Source organism: Pseudophryne corroboree, chromosome 2 (genome assembly GCF_028390025.1).
Source record: "Pseudophryne corroboree isolate aPseCor3 chromosome 2, aPseCor3.hap2, whole genome shotgun sequence".
Classification (NCBI taxonomy): Eukaryota; Metazoa; Chordata; class Amphibia; order Anura; family Myobatrachidae; genus Pseudophryne; species Pseudophryne corroboree.
Window position 1 is genome coordinate 997,206,019 of NC_086445.1, and position 12,756 is coordinate 997,218,774.

Sequence of the window (12,756 nt, forward strand, 5' to 3'; positions counted from 1 at the left end):
AATATAGTGTGGAATAATACCCCTTTCCCTGTTGTAGGAGGGGTAATTTTATTATCACCTGCTGGGAATACAGCTTGTGAATTGTTTTCAATACTGCCTCCCTGTCGGAGGGAGACATTGGTACAGCAGACTACAGGAACCTGCGAGGGGGAAACGTCTCGACATTCCAATCTGTACCCCTTGGATACTACTTGTAGGATCCAGGGGTCCTGTACGGTCCTAGCGTCATGCTGAGAACTTGGTAGAAGCGGTGGAGGGCTTCTGTTCCTGGGAATGGGCTGCCTGCTGCAGTCTTCTTCCCTTTCCTCTATCCCTGGGCAGATATGACTCTTATAGGGACGAAAGGACTGAGGCTGAAAAGACGGTGTCTTTTTCTGCAGAGATGTGACTTAGGGTAAAAAAACGGTGGATTTTCCAGCAGTTGCCGTGGCCACCAGGTCCCATGGACCGACCCCAAATAACTCCTCCCCTTTATACGGCAATACATCTTTGTGCCGTTTGGAATCTGCATCACCTGACCACTGTCGTGTCCATAAACATCTTCTTGCAGATATGGACATCGCATTTACTCTTGATGCCAGAGTGCAAATATCCCTCTGCGCATCTCGCATATATAGAAATGCATCCTTTAAATGCTCTATAGTCAATAAAATACTGTCCCTGTCAAGGGTATCAATATTTTTAGTCAGGGAATCCGACCAAGCCACCTCAGCTCTGCACATCCAGGCTGAGGCGATCGCTGGTCGCAGTATAACACCAGCATGTGTGTGTATACTTTTTAGGATATTTTCCAGCCTCCTATCAGCTGGCTCCTTAAGTACGGCCCTATCTGTAGATGGTACCGCCACTTGTTCTGATAAGCATGTGAGCGCCTTATCCACCCTAAGGGGTGTTTCCCAACGCGCCCTAACTTCTGGCGGGAAAGGGTATACCGCCAATAATTTTCTATCGGGGGAAACCCACGCATCATCACACACTTCATTTAATTTATCTGATTCAGGAAAAACTACAGGTAGTTTTTTCACATCCCACATAATACCCTTTTTTGTGGTACTTGTAGTATCAGAAATATGTAACACCTCCTTCATTGCCCTTAACGTGTGGCCCTAAAGGAAAATACGTTTGTTTCTTCACCGTCGACACTGAAATCAGTGTCCGTGTCTGGGTCTGTGTCGACCGACTGAGGTAAATGGGCGTTTTACAGCCCCTGACGGTGTTTAAGACGCCTGGACAGGTACTAATTTGATCGCCGGCCGTCTCATGTCGTCAACCGGCTTGCAGCGTGTTGACATTATCACGTAATTCCATAAATAAGCCATCCATTCCGGTGTCGACTCCCTAGAGAGTGACATCACCATTACAGGCAATTTGCTCCGCCTCCTCACCAACATTTTCCTCATACATGTCGACACACACGTACCGACATACAGCACACACATAGGGAATGCTCTGATAGAGGACAGGACCCACTAGCCCTTTGGGGAGACAGAGGGAGAGTTTGCCAGCACACACCAAAACGCTATAATTATACAGGGACAACCTTTATATAAGTGTTCCTCCCTTATAGCATTTAATATATATATTCATATCGCCAAATCAGTGCCCCCCCTCTCTGTTTTAACCCTGTTTCTGTAGTGCAGTGCAGGGGAGAGCATGGGAGCCTTCCCACCAGCATTTCTGTGAGGGAAAATGGCGCTGTGTGCTGAGGAGAATAGGCCCCGCCCCCTTTTCGGCGGGCTTCTTCTCCGGAGTTTGTGATATCTGGCAGGGGTTAAATACATCCATATAGCCTCAAGGGCTATATGTGATGTATTTTTCGCCATACAGGTATTATACATTGCTGCCCAGGGCGCCCCCCCCCGCGCCATGCACCCTCCGTGACCGCTGTGTGAAGTGTGCTGACAACAATGGCGCACAGCTGCAGTGCTGTGCGCTACCTGATGAAGACTGAAAGTCTTCTGCCGCCTGGTTCCGGACCTCTTCAATCTTCAGCATCTGCAAGGGGGGTCGGCGGCGCGGCTCCGGGACGAACCCCAGGGCGAGACCTGTGTTCCGACTCCCTCTGGAGCTAATGGTGTCCAGTAGCCTAAGAAGCCAATCCATCCTGCACGCAGGTGAGTTCACTTCTCTCCCCTAAGTCCCTCGTAGCAGTGAGCCTGTTGCCAGCAGGACTCACTGAAAATAAAGAACCTAAAAACTTTTTCTAAGCAACTCTTTAAGAGAGCCACCTAGATTGCACCCTGCTCGGACGGGCACAAAAACCTAACTGAGGCTTGGAGGAGGGTCATAGGGGGAGGAGCCAGTACACACCATGTGATCCTAAAAGCTTACTTTTTGTGCCCTGTCTCCTGCGGAGCCGCTATTCCCCATGGTCCTGACGGAGTCCCCAGCATCCACTAGGACGTTAGAGAAATACTGTTGGGTCACCAAAATGCTGCACTGTAATACTATATATACTGCTCACAAAAATGCAGCACAGATATGGAATGGATACTTGCAGTGACACAGAGCTGCAAGATACAGCAATGGCTTACTGTACTGTACTACTATAATTATTATATACTGGTGGTCCCCAGTCCCCACAATGCAGCACACTGATCAGATATTTGAAGCACATTGAGCACAGATATGGAGCATTTTCAGACAGAGAACGTAGATATTTTCAGCACACTGAGCCCAAATTATTTGCAGCACACTGAGCACAGATATTTTCAGCACACTGAGCACAGATTACGGAGCTTTTCAGGGAGAGAACGCAGCCACGTCCTCTCCATTCAATCTCCAAAGCACGAGTGAAAATGACGGCAACGCGCTGCTCCTTATATAGAATACGAATCTCGCGAGAATCCGACAGCGGGATGATGAAGTTCGGCCGCGTTCGGGTTAATCGAGCAAGGTGGGAGGATCCGAGGCTGCCTCGGAACCGTGTAAAATAGGTGAAGTTCGGGGGGATTCGGATCCCGAGGAACCGAACCCGCTCATCTCTACTCTGTATATATATATATATATACATACATACAGAGTTGAGATATATCTATATATATATATATATCTCTCTCTCTCTCTCTCTATCTATATATATATATATATATATATACATACAGAGTATATATATATATATATATTTATATATATTAGTATATATATATATATATATATACACACATACATACAGAACCATAATTAGACATTTTGGTGCCCTGAGCCAGAAAAATAACTGGTTACCCCTTCCCCCCATATTCAAAGTAGGAACAGTGTGCATCCAAAATGTACGGACCTGGCTTTATGGAGAAGAAATGCGGCAACAGAATAGTACCAACTCACATTTCACCACACAGTATTGCCCATTATTCACATTATGCCACACAGTAGAGCCCATTATACACGTTACACCATGGTACAGTCCCCTTTACTAAAATTAGAAATGAGATCCACTGACTAAATCTTAACTAAAACAGAGCAAAAAAAGTGACTAAGAATAAAACTAAATTTAAAATCCTTGTCAAAATTAACACTGGAAGTAGTTTTTCCAATTTCTAAACAATTATGTGTTCTAGATATTTGCAGAAAATACATATGACCTGCTGTGAAGGAAATAGGATGTGTATTGCACTTGTTTGTTCTAACTTAAGGCATTCATTTGTATATGATATATAGGCAGATTACGGTAAGACAGACTCTGTATGTAACACATTCTCAGCCTACTAAATCTAGATTACTAAACACATAGTTATGGTATGCAAATTTCTCAAGGGAATTTTAGAGAATTGTTCTTCAGCAAAATCCATTGCAGTATCATTGAACGGTTTGAAAAAGTTCTGACTAAAACATTGACTAGAATTAGACTAAAATCAAAACTGAGAGCCACTGACTAAATCTTGACTAAAAGCAAAAGACTTATGGGCCCTACACATATGGCGATGTGCCGCCGAGGTGCCCGACGTCCGATACGGCCGACGGGCGACCCGGCGGCGGGGGGGCAGTGACGGGGGGAGTGAAGTTTCTTCACTCCCCCCGTCACCCGGCTCCATAGACGTGCAGGCAAATATGGACGAGATCGTCCATATTGGCCTGCATGCACAGCCGACGGGGGACCAGCGATGAACGAGCGCGGGGCCGCGCATCGTTCATGGCTGGAGCCTCCACACTGAAAGATATGAACGAGTTCTCGTTCATTTATGAACGAGATCGTTCATATCTTTCAAAAAATCGGCCAGTGTGTAGGGCCTATAAATTGTGACTAAAAACCAACTAAATTTTAAGTAACTAAGTCTAAAAATTCATTGAAAATCCTTGTCAAAATTAACACTGTGCTGCGCTCAGTCTTTGACTGTGCTTTAACATACGGTACATATGAATATGATGATCATTATCACCTATTTGGTTTGATAGGTTAATCATACGTATTGTATGTATATATATATATATATATATAAATAATTATACATATGATCCATATAGCAGCAAGGTGGCAATCTGAGTCTTAGAATGTGTGAAAACATCTGTATTTAATACAGCTACATTTCAGATGGAACATAACCCCGGCCGTACTGACTGTCACACAAATTAGTGCGACGCTGTCAGAATAGGCAGGCCACCGGCTTCCGTTCTTGGCTGCTGCAGCTGCTTCAAGCTTGCTTTTGTAAAGAGAGATGTAGGCGGATCCAGAGGCAGAGCCGCCAGGGGTGATTGACGTGCTACGCAAAGACTTATGGGAGGAGCTACTGCGTCCGGACCATTTTTCTAAGGTTTTAGTGTAACTAACACTGCCCGATTGGAGCTGAGCCTCGATCGCAGCAACCTGGCGGGGGTAAGGGGGGGGGGGAGGTTTGAGTGCAGCCACTGAAGGGGCAACAGGACCGGCCAAGTGGTCTGGCCTGGCATCCCGGCAGCCCAATCCGCCCCTGTTTATCATGCAATGGTTTTACTGGTATCAGATACATACTGTAAGTGTAAACTGTGTAGTTACATTTAAGTAAATCAAGTCTCCTGAAATATTTTGAGTTTCTGTGAACATTCTGCAAAACCAATTTGCAGAAGGTTGTTCAATTTCAATCACTTCATAACTGAGAACATGCGGATGATCAGGAGCTGAAAACAAGAACAATACAATTGTTATTCATCATTATTAAGGTGCCACATAGTTTGCTGGGGCATATACAAGATACAAAGTAACAGTTAAAACATGTCAAAGGTACAGCAAACATAAATTGGTATATTATTTGAACAAGACTGAGCAATAACTGCAAAACAACAAACTAGGAATAACACGTACAAGGGGCGAGGGCTGAGTAACTCACTGTATCACAGCAATCACAGCCACATGGGCCTGGGAAATGATTAAGGGACTATTTTGAGAAGCAGAGGAGCTGTGACCAGTGGTGTGTGGGTGTGGCCAGTGCTGGTTGGGTGTGAACAATTCCATGTGGGTGGAGCCAGTGCCATGCGGGTGTAACCAGTGTTGTATGGATGTGGCAAGTGTTGTGTGGGTGTGGCCAGGGCTGTGTGGGTGGGGCCAGTGTCATGTGGGCGTGTACACTTGACCCCTACATTATCAGGCTCAGTGTCTCCCTAAATGCATACAGAAAATAGAAAAATTACATCATTTTGTGAGGAAAATATAAATACAATTTTGATTCTTATGGTTTACAGCTAAAAATGGCCAGGGGGCAAATGTTCATCAACTTGCTGCCTGGATCCATATAATGTATCCGGTCTGGATATGTACTAGGCGTAAGGTTTTTTTCCCCCCGTCTCACTCCTTACTTAGGCCTTTGGGTTAAACATCTTTGTTGAAACTTTAGAATTAAATTAATGTATAGATTAGGTTTAAATTATAGGAATGAGTCTAGTATTGACTTTGGACCTTGATCCCTGGGACTGTTCAATCCATACTCCATTATAAAGGAATAAAATGGTGGACCACTGTCATAGTAAAACCAGTACCAGCCAGGGGTGGATTGGGATGAAGAACCAGCCCCCGGGAAATTAATGGGAGTAGCCCTAATGGGGATGGGGTCTGTCAAGGGGGATCAGATCCCTCTTCATAGGGCCTGATTCTGAGTTTGATGCAGTTGTGGCCTTCCTTGCATCTATTGCTGCAGTTGCATCTGCGACTTCATGTTAATGCCGCTACAATGCCCTTACCTGATAGAGATCTGTTCATCCGCTTATGTAAGGACTGAGACACCATGCTTTTGTGCATCTTTAGACACCACCATAGGTTGCATTAACCCTATGCTAAGTGCAGATCATCTATCTGAATATTACCTCCAATGTGATCAATTCAGCATCTCTATATGCGCCACTTTCAGCAACACGCCCAGACTGCATTCTATCTGCATATGATTTGCCATTTCCCTGTAACCGCCTAGGAATGCCCAACACATTTCTCATACACTTCTTGGTGCATCTGTCTGAATCTGGACTGCAACTCTGTAGTACAGACTCAGATGGAACAACTCTGTATGAACACCATGCACAGACGAAAAACATTGCACAACAAAAATATAAAACACATTGTCCCCCACAAGAGGAAACACACACATTGTCCCACACGGGAAAAAAAACCCAAACACATTGGCCCCCATGGGAAAAAAATTAAACACACTGGTATCAATATGAAAAAAGTGAAACACAATGGACCGCCACAGGAAAAAATAAAACACAATGGCCTCCAACAGGAAAAAAATCAAACAAATTGGCCCCGCAGGAATAAAAACATGTTGGCAAAAAACAGGAAAAACGAAAACACATTGGGCACTACAGAAAAAAAACATACACATTGGCCCCTGACAGGCAAAATTAAAACTCATTGGCCCTCACAGGAGAAACATAAAACATATTGTCCCTCACAGGAAATAATAACACACATTAGCCTCCACAGGAAATAAATAAAACACATTGGCCCTTACACTAAAAAAACCCCACATGGGCCTCCACAGGAAGAAAAAAAATAACACATACATAATTGCCCCAGCTCCCCACCGAAAATTGACCTGTCTGTAGCCCCCGAGAGCAATGTGTCTTTGTCTGTATAGCTCCCGGCACAAGAGCTGTTGGGAGCTGTAGTTTATTGTGATCGCTGTGGTACCCAGGCTGGCAACAATACACAGGTGTTGCAGGATGAATCGGCCAGGCCCAACTGCCATGCAGGACACATCTGTGGCTGGGGTGCAAGGCAGCTGATTTATGTCCTTTGGGCTGGGAAGTGGCAGGTCGTGTATGTTCCAGAGAGGGGGGGGGGCAGTGTGATTATATATTATATAGAGATATATAGTGTATTTCCAAAGGCCAGGGGGTTTACTGTGTGTCTCAGGGGTCAGTGGGTAGGGTAGGGAATTTATGAATTTATGTCATTGGGGCAGGGAGGGTGGGTAGTGTATGTCCCCAGTGTTGGGGTGGTAGGATGGATCAGACGGCGTTGAGCGGGCAGTGTATATTCGGGGGGCTGGGGGGGGGGGGGAATAAGGCGAGCAGTGTATGTTCCCAGGGCTGGAGTGTTAGGGTGTATGTCCCTGGGTTGGGGGTACCGTGGCTAGGGGTGTAGAAGGTAGTGTAAGGAGTGTAAGTCTCCAGGGCCAGGGGATAGGGCAAGCAGGTGGGGGGAGGATAGTGCTGGTAGCGTCCCTGTGGAGGTTGGGGGGGGGGGGTAGTGTATGTACCCGGGGCTGGGAGTAGGGTGGTTGGGGATGGGGGTAGAGCAGGCAGTGCATGTCACTTTTGGCCAGTGGGCTAGAACATGCAGTGTATGTCCCTGGGGTAGGGGATGGGGGAAGGGGGGGGGGGTATAGTGCATGTCCCTTTGTTGGGGGGGCAGTGTGTCTAGAGGGCCGGGAGGTAGGGAGGGGCGTATATACTGTTTGTGAAGGGGGGTGATGGGGGTGTGTGTATATTTCACTGGGGTGGGGGGAGGGTGTAATGTATAACATGTGCCTGCTATCCGGAGCCAATGACAACTTCTGGTTTGCGATCCACCATGTGGAACGCAAATCCCAGAAGTGTGGCACCTTGCCGGGCAGACTCCTGAACCAGCTGACCCTCCAGGCAGGGTAAGACAGTCCGGCAGAGGGGGTAATGAGGCTGGCCCAGCCGGAACTTATCCACTGTCCCAGTGACCCAATCCGCCCCTGGTACCAGCCCTTTGTAGCCTGCAATGAGCATCTTTCTAATTTGTAAGAGCTGTGAAAATATAGCTCCCCCTGCTGTGCAAAATGTAGATCATTAATCATTAGTACAGAGGGGAGAAGAAGTTCCAGCAAAACAATTACCTCCTAGAGCTAGAGAGAAACTGATTATCTTAATGTTGTTTACAATTTGTTGTGGGTTCTCTTTTGTCAAAAATTTGTTGCAAAATTGCTGTTGCATCGGAGCAGGTTGAGTCTCGCTTCTCTCAGATTCATCCAACTCCCACCCAAGGCCGGAACTGCTTATCTGGCACTTCTGGCAAATCCCAGAAGGGCCGACGGGCCGGTCCGATGAACAGAGAGCTGGGAAGGCCTCGCACAGCGCAGCTTCTGGCTCTCTGGTTTGTCCGCTGCCGCCCGTAGTGACCCATTGTTAAGCAATATGGGGGAGTGCCATGAGTCCACGCTCCTCTGACTCACAGCAAGCCCCCGTGAGCAGTTACCGCACTACCCTGTTACATCGTGCGTGCCCCGTTGCTAAGCAATATGGGGGTGTGACATGAGTCCATGCCCCCTGACTCGTGGCACACCCCCATTCAGGGGCGCTGGAATGTTTTTAGGTTGGGGGGGTGTAGAAAAAAATTATTTTGGCGCCCCCATGATGCCGGCCTCCTCTACCTTTTTAGCCTTCCACCGCTGTGCGGATGAGCGCTTACCTGTAGATCCATGCAGGCGGCATCTCCTTTAAAAACAGCCTGCTACCGCAGGGTGCTATGTCCTCCTATCTTCAGTTGTGTCCTAGCCACCGCCGGCTGTCTCTCCTTCACAGATGCATTACTGGGAGGAGGCGTGGCCAGGCTGGGACATCTCGGGACCATAGCCACGCCTCCTCCCAGTAATGCAACTGTGAAGGAGAGACAGCCGGCGGTGGCTAGGACACAACGAACGAAGATAGGAGGACACAGCACCCTGCAGTAGGAGGCTGTTTTTAAAGGAGATGCCGCCCGCAGGAGGGCTGGTGCTAGAGTGTTTGGCGCCCCCCTGCAAATGATAAGTTTGCGCCCTCCCATCCGTAAAAAAGGGACAGCGCGCACAGCAAAAAGGGGTGTGCTCACACAAGGAAGGGGCGTGACCACAATGGTACCGACAATTCAAATTATGCCATACAGCAGAGATTTTCAACCTTTTACAACTCGCGGCACACTGAACAAGATTTAAATATTGCCAAGGCACATTCAAATATAATGGTGATGCATGGTGCAGTTGCATGTCCTAGGATGTCATGTCGCAGCTTCTCCATAGGTAATGCCTGAGACACATCTGAGAAAGCCAGAAGAGCCCAACACTGCCCAAGCCCATTATTAGAATTGGCTCTGCAACCACTAAACCCACCGGTATTGATCGTTCCAGGGCCTCAGTAGAGTCAAAACACTGACGGGCCTGACTGTGCTTCTATGGTGGCACACCTGGAGATTGCTCAGGGCACACTAGTGTGCCATGGCACAGTGGTTGAAAAACACTGCCATACAGTATTACAATCTTATCCGTATTACCCCAAACGTAGTGCACCTGATTTATATTACGCCACAAAATAGTGCCCCTTATTCATATTACGTCACACAGTAGTGCCCCTTATACACGTCACGCCACACAGTACTATCCCTTATACACAATGCCCACAGTAGTGCCCCTTAGAGGTATAGATAAGTGTCATGGTGCCCTGAGCAAAGGTATGTTTCAGCGCCACCTCCTCTGTATTGAATTGGGGGCATCTTGCATTTGAAAAGAAAAAGATAGTTTAAAAAAATTGATGACAGGGCCAGTTCTAGACCTTGAGGAGCTCAAGGCGAAAGTTTCCTTTGGTACCCGCCATGCTGAAAACAGGCACAGTGTGCGCCGAAGGTGCGCAAAAAAAATAGAGAGCCAAAGAATAGTACCAATTCACTTTACCTGTACAGTAGTGTCCGTTAGTCACATAACACCGCACAGTAGTGTCCGTTAGTCACATTACACCGCACAGTAGTGTTTGCTAGTCACATTACACCGCACAGTAGTGTTCGCTAGTCACATTACACCTCATAGCAGTGTTCATTAGTCACATTACACTGCACAGTAGTGTCCATTAGTCACATTACACTGCACAGTAGTGTCCGTTAGTCACATTACACTGCACAGTAGTGTCCGTTAATCACATTACACTGCACAGTAGTGTCCGTTAGTCACATTACACTGCACAGTAGTGTCCGTTAGTCACATTATACTGCACAGTAGTGTCCGTTAGTCACATTACACTGCACAGTAGTGTCCGTTAGTCACATTACACTGCACAGTAGTGTCCGTTAGTCACATTACACTGCACAGTAGTACCCTTATACACGTTACGCCTAGGGAGGCCAATTCCGGGCCGTTTTTTAAATCCCGGGATTCCCGGGATTGCAGTAGGGACCAGTGAAGGTTGTAGGGAGCAGCGCTGGAGGGAGGGTGTAGGTAGTGGTGCGGGAGGTAGGGAGTGTGTAGGTAGTGGTGCGGGAGGTAGGGAGGGTGTAGGTAGTGGTGCGGGAGGTAGGGAGGGTGTAGGTAGTGGTGCGGGAGGTAGAGAGGGTGTAGGTAGCGGTGCGGGAGGTAGGGAGGGGGTAGGTAGCAGTGCGGGAGGGTGGGTGTAGGTAGTGGTGCGGGTGGGAGGATGTAGGTAGCGGCGCGGAAGGGTTGGTAGCGGCGCGAGAGGGAGGGTGGGTGTAAGTAATGACACTTACTATTAGGCGGGCGGCCGCGGCAGCCATGGACTCACTGAACGCGGGAGCATTTCAAATGAAGCGCCAGCCGCCAGCCAACCAGAGCTGGCGGACCGGCAGCCAATCAGGGAAGCGGTCGCAGCAGTATTGGCTGGCGGCCGGCGCTACATTTGAAGTGCTGCCGCGTTCAGATTGTCCATGGCTGCCGCGGCCGCCCGCCTAATAGTAAGTGTCATTACTTACACCCACCCTCCCGCACATGCGCACTGTAATCCCTTGAATCCCGGGATTGGAAGCTCCAATCCCGGGATTCAAATCCCGGCATTTTTGGGCCCAAATCCCGGGATCCCGCCGATCCCGGGATTGGCCTCCCTAGTTACGCCACACAGGAGAGCCGCTTATACAAGTTATGCCAGAGTAAAAGCCTCTTATACACGTTACGCCACAGTAGAGCACCTTATACACGTTATCCAGCTAGAGCCTATTATACACATTTGCCAGGTACAGCCCATTATAAACATTATAGGGGTCATTCAGACCCTGCCGCAATAGTGGCCCGCAGCGCAGTTTGTTGGTTGCAGCAAACTGCGCATTGTGGTCGCTTCTCCGATGGATGCAACCACAATGTGATTGACAGGTGACAGCGTAGCGGGGTTAAGGCAGGGTGGTGCCGGAAAAACGGGGGCAGATGTGTCCGCAATCTAATTGCGGATGCATCGGGAGGCGGCCTTACACATGCTGGGCGGCCTTGCCCTGTGCTGGGCGGCCCTCAGCATGTGCAGGGATGAATGCAGATCTGGCTGCGTATGCAGCAATCTGCTTTCATCTCTGAATAACCCCCTATGCCAGGTACAGCCCTCATTCCCTCCACAGTGTGGCCCCGGTACCTGCAGGAGGTCCCGGCTCGGGCACTGCTCCTCCTCTCTCTTCTCCGCCTCCAGTTTCTCCGGTTACTCCAGCAGCAGCGGCTCCGTAGGATGTCATCAGTGACGTGCAGGGGGGGGGTTTGGGAGCAGGTACTAATTGCCTGGGACTGATGGAGGGGCCCCCTCCCTCCTTACTGGGCAGCAGCATAAGCCCTCATGTTGGCAGCACAGCTGCAGTGTGCTGTGCTGCAGCGAGGCTGCTGTTACTGCTCCGCCTCTGCCTGTTCCTGTACAGGTGGGGGGGGGGGGGGGGGGATGGGGTGATCACACAGATCACATTCCCCCCTTCGAATTGACCCTGGCTGAGGGGCTGAGCCAGGGCTGGGGACTCAGTCAGGGGTCACTGTCAGGCACTGCACAGATTCCCACCCTAACGTTTTTCCATAAGGGGGCGTGGCCACGTCTTTCGCGATTAGGCCACGCCCCAAAACGTCTCGGCAGCAGCGGAGCTTTGTGTGATCTGAGGCCGCACACTGGGGGAGGAGACGGGGGAGGGAGCGGCGCTACACGCTGCCAGCGCTGCCACTACCTGTCATCCAGTTTGACAGGTCCAGCGGCAGCAGCAGGGTAGCAAAGCGGGGAGAGCGCCTCCCTGCTTTGCATACCCCTGTGGCTGAAGCGATCCCTTACGCATCTGTCATATTGGGGGGAGGGGGGGGTGGCAAAAGCTGCCCCCTCCCCCCCCCCCCCCCCCGTTCCGACGCCCCTCCCGTTCACGCTCCAAGCGCTTGCGCACGTGAAAGAGGGCACGCGTGACGTAAAAGGGGGTGCAGAGACACTGCTAATGGGGGCCCCATTAGCAGTGTCTCTGCACCCACTTTTACGTCACGCGCGCCCTCGTTCACGTGTGCAAGCACTTGGATGCCAAGTCCAGAAAGTGGTCTCAGTCTGTCCCTGCTCCCACCTTAGCAGTCAGTACTCTTACTTCAGGGGTAATAATGCGCCTAAGTTACTCCCATGCGATAGGGTAGT

General features: G+C 49.2%; 1 long non-coding RNA gene across 1 annotated transcript; it reads right to left on the reverse strand.

Moving 5' to 3' along the window:
• Window positions 1-4,489: 4,489 nt before the first annotated feature.
• LOC134987622 (uncharacterized) lies at window positions 4,490-12,242 on the reverse strand. Its single transcript, XR_010193225.1, has 2 exons — window positions 11,746-12,242; window positions 4,490-5,091 (listed from the first exon to the last, which is right to left on the reverse strand). It is a non-coding gene; the product is annotated as an uncharacterized LOC134987622 (long non-coding RNA).
• Between the last annotated feature and the right edge of the window lie 514 nt (window positions 12,243-12,756).